Below are 6,646 nucleotides of genomic sequence, written 5' to 3'. Positions count from 1 at the left end.
AATCATACAATCTTTAACCAATTCTACTTCCGAATCAAGTTCTATCAAAACACTATATATTCTCCTAATATGGGCTCTACTTTGATCTTTAATCTGTTTTATCAAGTTCACATCTTCTACCATTAAACCCAATTTTTGATCTATATGCCATCTCTCAACCAATTGAAAATGTAACAACCAGGACTGGAGTACATTATCCATTACTTCTGATCAGAGAATGAAGAACTGAAGTTCATTCATAGTTTATTTAATCAACTCAAAGTTTTGGGTTCACACAATAGAATGAACTATAAACTAACCGCATGGACACATGGATTCAAGGAAAAAATAGATTAAAATATGGGTGACAAGCTATGAAAGTACTTAAGAGGCAGAGTTTACACTTTGATGCCAAGATGCATATATTCTTCGGAGGCCCCTGCCCATGCAGTTGCATAATTAAAGTATGATTCCTGGTGCATATGAGCCATTCAATGTAGTTTCATCAATCATATATGATAATGTAACTTGTTTTATCTAAACTTAACAACTCAACCCGTCCAAGACCGAGTGGCTGTGGTTTCCGGCGTCACAACATAGCCAGTTGGCTCCATCTCTGGCTATCGGGGGCGAGTCATTAGCTCCCGCGGAGAGGGCCCGCAACCTGGGCGTCCTCCTGGATGCTCGGCTGTCTTTAGACGATCATGTGACGGCCGTGGCTAGGGGGGCTTTTCATCAGGCTCGCCTGATACGCCAGTTGCGCCCCTTTCTGGGTCGTGATGCCCTATGCATGGTCACTCAAGCCCTCATTGTTTCCCGCCTGGACTATTGCAACACTCTCTACATGGGGCTCCCCTTGAGGTGCATCTGGAGGCTCCAGTTAGTTCAGAATGCGGCCGCGCGGGGGATTTTGGGGGCTTCTAGATACTCCCATGTAACACCTCTCCTGCGCGAGCTGCACTGGCTGCCTGTGGCCTTCCGGGTGCGCTTCAAGGTGTTAGTAACAACCTTTAAAGCGCTCCATGGCAATGGACCTAAGTATTTGCAAGATCGCCTCCTACCAAATACCTCCCTTCGACCAGTCCGCTCCCACAGGGAGGGCCTCCTTAGGGTGCCGTCGGCCAGTCAATGCCGGCTGGCGACCCCCAGGGGGAGAGCCTTCTCTGTGGCAGCTCCTGCCCTCTGGAATGACCTACCCCCCGACCTACATACAACTACGGACCTGCACCTCTTTCGCCGAGCCTTGAAAACCCATCTATTCTATGCGGCCGGCCTGGCGTAGTTCTGATTGTGTTTTGGTGGGGGGTTTTATATGGGGTATTTTAGAGCAGGCTTTTTATTTAATATTTATTGTGATTTTTATTATTGCCTGTTCACCGCCCTGAGTCCCGTAAGGGAGATAGGGCGGTATATAAATTTAAATAATAAATAATAATAATAATAATAATAATACATTTTCAAAATGTAGCTTATTTCATATAATGTGGCCCCATTCGCTCTTTGGTTTGCTTAATGATAATTTATTAAATAAACTATAGTTGCTTTACAAAACATGTCATTGCATAAATAATACTTTAAATACAGCATGGCACAATATTCTAAGACAATTAATATAACCAAAATTGTTATTAGGGTTATCAGATTTGTGCTCAGAACAATTAGACAGCAGCAGTTATAATTTTCAGGTTTTTTTTTTTCTGTCCTCAATTAGTTCTCTATTAGTTTGCAGTCCAGATCTCACAGCACCAATAATAGCTTGGCTTGGTGAACCAGGTTAGAGAATAGCAACAAACAGTTAAAATAGTGGGGGGGTTTCTGCACAAGACAGGTATTACATGAAACAAAGCCACAAATAATGCACCATGAAACTTTTTTAGCATTGCTATTTTTACTAATAATATAAATACTGAATGCTATTGTATAATTTCATGCTCTTTATTTCAATTATCTTTCAACAATCCTAATGAGTGAAATTAGATACTATACAGATAATGCATATTGTTAAAAACAAGCACTAAGCATAAGATTTTGAAGCTATTAATAGGATACAACAGCTATGTTTCTTTCCCAGCATAGGAAATCCACACAAATAAAGCAGACACATGGCAGAAAGAGAAAGGGGAAAAAAAGAAAAAGAGCTCAAGTTGAGTGAATGCAAATGTTGCATGAGAGTAGAATAAACAATTTTGCACTTCTCTTTCCTCATCCCCAACATCCTACTGCTATTATTTTTTTACTTAGCTTTGGAAAAAGCATCAGAAACTAAGAATAGCTTCTTTATTGGGTAGTTGAATATATCATGGGATGGGCACAATGTGCATTTCTTCAAATGTTGGCAAGTTAAGTATGGCAATAGTGGAAAACACTAAAAAATGTAGCACAGCCACATCTAGAAAACTACAAACTATGCTCTCAAGGTATATTTGTTCATTCTGAACTTAATTCTGATTTAACAAATTATTCAATATTCTGGATGCAACACATAAAATGCATAAATTGAAAAAATATGTCAACCTAAATATTGCTCCCTAGTTTGTTATTCAGACTACAAATATAACAGCAGTATTTTGAAACCTGAAATAAATCAGGGTTACAAACCTAATTTTGGATTATTCAACAAACTATGGCTTAGTTTGATCTGTCCACACACTTATGGGAATGATAATAATGTACCCTTGCACTGCCAGATTTCAAACTGCACATCTGGCAAGTCCTTTCTTTGATGAAATGTTTCTTCTTTTTTCACACACAGCTGAGAATGGTACTTCCGAGGTAATTTCTAATGTAACCATCATCTTAATAGAATAAATCCATTTCATTCAGATTTATTTCATTTCACCCATTACTTAAATCATGCAATAAATCAACTAAGGTTTCACTAATCTAGTAATAATCTCAACACTAATGAATGTTTATTTCTGCATACCTGTGCTCGACAATATAATTGCAGGCTCCTCATGACAACATTGAACATTAACAAGTCAGGCTGAGTTCCTACAGTATACCGGTGTGTCCTGCGATGGGACTCAAGTATAATTCACTGTCAGGAAATTTGCAGAGAATATTTTTTTAAAAACTTCTGATTCCATATTCAGTTTATGGCGCCAATTACTAGCCAGATTTCCAGAAATAGAAGCAATATCTAATAGGGATTCCTACTTATGTATTCTATATCAAACTAAATCTGAGGAAGGAAGATTCAAAAACAGTGGATACGAAATTTCCACTTCCTTTCTTTTCAAAGGAAAATTCAGCAGGTAATGGGGAAAGAGGATGTCGGGAGAAACTGAGTTCTGTTCTGCAGGTCAGAAAAGTGCAGTTCAATTGGACCTCAGTTCCCCAACAAAAAACTCGTGGAAGACGTGGGGACGTGTAAATTAAAAGCAACAAGAAGAGAAAAACAATTAAAGAACTAATATATCAAAGAAGAGATACTCCAAACGACGCTAAAAAGACTCGGAAAGAAAGGAGGTAGGAAATAGAAGTCTCTCTCGGCAGAGGAAGCGCGCCTGCTTCTGCGAAGTAAAGCGAAACAACAGCCCCTCAATCCCCCCCCAACCCCTCATCAGCGCGGGCCTTTTGAGAAGGGATGAAGCCGCTTTCTCTCGCCAGCCTCGACCCTTCCCCAAAAGCGCCCCAGTGAGGCGGTCGGGTAGGGAAGGGATAAAGGACGAGTCACTTGCCCGTCAGGGGCGGGGAAGGATTTCGGTTTGGCTGCGAGACCCGCTTCTCAGCCGCGCAGCCTCAACTTCTGAGGAAGTTCGCCGGGAGCAGCCAGGCAGCCGCACCACGACCGAGGGATCCCCGCGGGAGAGGGAGAGGGAAAGCGCTCACCCACGCCGTATTTCTCCTCGCGCTTGGTGGGTATCCAACGCGTCATAACTGAGGGGAGCCCGAGCCCGCCAGCCGTCGGGGAAAGCCGGGGCAGAGAGGCGGGGATTGACGCGGCAGCGACGCTGCTAAGCCGCCATTTTCCAGCCTCGGTCGCGGCCGCCCCGGGACAAGGAGAAGAAGAAAGTTTGCGGGCAACGGAGCGGTCATGTGGTGCAGGCGGAGCCAGGGATTGGGAGGCCCTGCCTGGATAGGAAACCCAGGCGGTCGCTACGGACGGGAAGGAGGCTTCTTCGGCGGCCACCGAGCCTCCGCCGTTAAGCATCCTTCCTCGGCCTGGGAAGGCCCATTTCCCCTCCTTGAAAAGTCGCTTCCCTTCCTGAGAATGTCCGCTTCCCCCTTCTGAAACCGCCCCGCGTTGCTTCACCTTTCCGTGTCTTTAGCTACAAGTAGCCGCGCTATGCTCTCCCAAGGGACTCATCTAAGTAAAGGAACGGGACAATAAATCCTGCAGCCAGGAATATAGAGGGTTCCGTGGTTCCCCCATAACCCTGCTAGGAGAGAGATCGTGTAATGCAAGAGGCTGAACCAGTAGGAAAAGGAGTTGCTGGATATGGTGTTAAGGTTTTTCAGCCAAATACCTTCAGGTGTGCATATTTTTTTACAGCTTTATTCTTAAGCAGTACATTATTCAAACATATCCTCTTGTCTCTGCTTTTAAGAACAGGGAAAGCATTTTCTTCATCTGGATTTCTAACGAATACACTTCTGTGGCAGACAAAGCAACGAGTTTTATTAGCTCTCTTCATTATAGTGTGTGCTCAGTAGGTTCATCCAGGACAAGCTCATTCTAAGGCTGAGGATCTTTCACCCACCTCTCATGTCCAAATTGGTTTCTGGGGTTAGGTCCTGATCCTTTTCATTTTGTGTAAGGGAGTTTTGACCCCACAGCAATAGTTGTACAGGTTGTTGTTGACTTAACAACCGTTTAGCAATAGTTCTAATTTACAACAGACTGAAAAAGCCCACCTAATAACCACATCAGTCCTGGCAATTATGACCATTGCAGCATCACCACAGCCACATAATAAAAATTCAGCCACTTGGCAACCAGCATGTATTGACAATGGTTGCAGGGTCCTGGAATCATGTGATTGCCAATCCCAGCTGGCTTCTAACAAGCCAAGTCAATGGGGGAAGCCAGATTCGCTTAACAACTGAATGATTTTAACAACTATGGCAAAATGGTTGGGTGTGATTCACTTAACTGCCTTGCTTAGTAGCAGACAGTCTAGTAGTCCCTATCGTGGTCATACATCAAGGACTATCTTAACTATTTAGGCTATGGAAGTAAGTGGGAATCAGGATATTTTGCAATATTAGAACCACACAGCCTAATGGTAAATGCATGAGTGAGGGCAGAAAGAGATTTTGACAGGAAAGTGTTGGAATTTTGGCAGAAGGCTTGGCATATTTCCAAACTTTTGATGCAAATTGATTATGCATAAATTGTATAGCACCTTTTTTTGTCTAAAGTGATCCTTGGCAAAAATGATAGATGACATAATATCAATTGTCATAAAGGAATGGAAACCTGTCTTTGGTATGGCTCCATATTTTGTAAAAAAAAAATAGTGCTGATTATAATTAATTGAATCATCTTTTCTTACATGACTTGTATCATCTTAGAACAGTTTTCATTTCTCTTTTCTATTCACTTTTTCTACTAGGGATAAAAGTTGTTACTGTCAGATGCTGCAAGATTTTAACCAAACCTTGCCCCAAAAGCATGAATGCTACTCCCACAGGTGTTCTAGGGCAACCAGGATACTTCCTGATCTATGTGACCAAAATAATGCATGTGGAAGGCAACCAAGAGAAAAAAACAATCTTATTTTGAGATTTTAATGAAAAAACACAGCCTTTACCATTTTTAAGCAAATCAACCTTTAGCATAATATATGAATTTCCTGGATTTATAAAACATGCTAAACCATAAATGTGTTTATTTATTGAATCTTGTTATTGTATGTTTTAGCAACCCATGTGAAATCTAGTAAATAAAAACTAATGTGTTCAACCAATGCTCTCAATAGAGATGTACAAAATAGAGTTGGGCTGCATCTGGAACACCATGCATCACTTCCTATTCTAGACAATACATTTACAGAAAGGTACAATCCATTCTTTGAATTCTTTATCTGGTTCATTTGAGTTGGAATGTTCTTTGTATTTGATTAATGTTTAATAAAATTGGATTGAGTAGAGCATGGGGATATACTATGACAAAACTGAATGGCTATTGGTGCATGAGTATTCTAGTACTTGGTTTTGAATGGAGTGGTACTTTTCCATACATAACGGTGTGCAATCTTGGTCTTCTGGATTCACAGTTCCTACTCAAAAGACAGAAAGCTTTTGCGCAGATTCATCACCAATTGTGCCCTTTCCTCAACTGGGAATACCTTCTCATCTGTCTCAACTAACTTCCAGCACTCCCAGGCCTCAACTTCATCCATTGACTTTCTATTGCCATTAAAGAAATGTCACATCGGGCTCCACACCATGGCCCTCCATGCTAGCACCATTCCAGAAAGCCCCATTTGTGGCATTTCTCTATGTTCCACAAGTTCTTTCCCAACACACTTGCCTTTTTCTCCAGATGCTGACAGTTGCACCCAGCCTGTGTGAGATAGCTGCTGGCTGTGCCAGTCCTTACTAAGGACATCTTGAGCCATTCTCCAAGTTGACATCTCATTCTTGCAATCCTTTGAAAGCCTTATTCCCCAAATACAGACCTGGGGGTGGTGTCAGCTGGCTGAGATTGCTCAATTGA

The sequence above is a fragment of the Protobothrops mucrosquamatus genome, unplaced genomic scaffold, assembly GCF_001527695.2.
Source record: "Protobothrops mucrosquamatus isolate PMUCROS unplaced genomic scaffold, P.Mucros_1.0 scaffold_128, whole genome shotgun sequence".
NCBI classification, from domain to species: Eukaryota; Metazoa; Chordata; class Lepidosauria; order Squamata; family Viperidae; genus Protobothrops; species Protobothrops mucrosquamatus.
The sequence above is the reverse complement of the archived record's forward strand: the minus strand, read 5'-3'. Positions refer to the sequence as shown.